Below are 949 nucleotides of genomic sequence, written 5' to 3'. Positions count from 1 at the left end.
TTCTGTTTGGCAGAGACTGTCTCAAAAGAGTAGTTGAAGCCTCAGGAAATCTGGGGGTAAAAAAATGCAAACAAATTGAATACTCTTATAGGCTTCTAAATCGAAAACTCATAAACGGGCAACCACCAGGAGCAGGATGAATTTTAATAATTTCGGTGCAATGTCTAAAATTAGTTATGGTAATCTCTAAAGAATAAAATGCAGATACACTTAAAAGTAGTGGTCCAATAAAAGTATTATTTCATATTATTTGTTATCTTGTACAAAATCTAAATATAATTTTAATATAGTATTCCACTTGTAGCAAAATATTTTCTTCATTAACTGTCTAATATTAAAGTTTCTTCCCTCAAGTGCTATGAAAAACATATACAGTAAGATGTAGCTACTGTGTAGGTTAAGTCAGTAATAAAGACAGGCTCCCTTTTGATGGTTATTAATTGGTTACAAAGGGACAATGCAAACTTTCAGATTAAAATTTAAAGAAAAAAAATCAATGTCTGACCCAAATAAAAAAGCTTTACATTACATGTTGATGTACCATTTATCTTTTGAAATATAAATCCTTTATTACAATACATAAACCTGCAGTATTTTCATTTAAAAGGTAAAACATAAACTTATTTAACAAATTACCTACCTGTTATGGCAGTAATTCAGATGGGATCCAAACGCTCTTTCTCTACCAATGTTCCACATGTGCCTTGCTTTTCTTCCCTAACTTTTATTTCCCTACCACTTCATGCATCGGAAACAATAACAAACAAATTTTGAATTTGCCTCGTGCCCCATCGCTTATCTGAGTGATGGCTATGAGCTGGTCCTTTTCTATAAGTAAACCATTGCCAATGTCAATCTATTGGAAGATAGATAATTATTTACCATTATTAGTAAACTTTCTTCCCACATTTGCGCATGCTATTAGTATTTGACTGTCAATGGACATCCA

General features: G+C 31.9%; 1 long non-coding RNA gene across 1 annotated transcript; it reads right to left on the bottom strand.

Moving 5' to 3' along the window:
* Nucleotides 1-851, bottom strand: LOC117117447. Its single transcript, XR_004446905.1, has 2 exons — nucleotides 641-851; nucleotides 1-50 (listed from the first exon to the last, which is right to left on the bottom strand). It is a non-coding gene; the product is annotated as an uncharacterized LOC117117447 (long non-coding RNA).
* Nucleotides 852-949: the final 98 nt, after the last annotated feature.

This window comes from Anneissia japonica, unplaced genomic scaffold, assembly GCF_011630105.1.
Source record: "Anneissia japonica isolate Jap-2015-1 unplaced genomic scaffold, ASM1163010v1 scaffold196133_len912_cov169, whole genome shotgun sequence".
Lineage (NCBI taxonomy): Eukaryota > Metazoa > Echinodermata > Crinoidea > Comatulida > Comatulidae > Anneissia > Anneissia japonica.
Note: the sequence above shows the minus strand (reverse complement) of the source record. Positions and strands in the feature narration are given on the sequence as shown.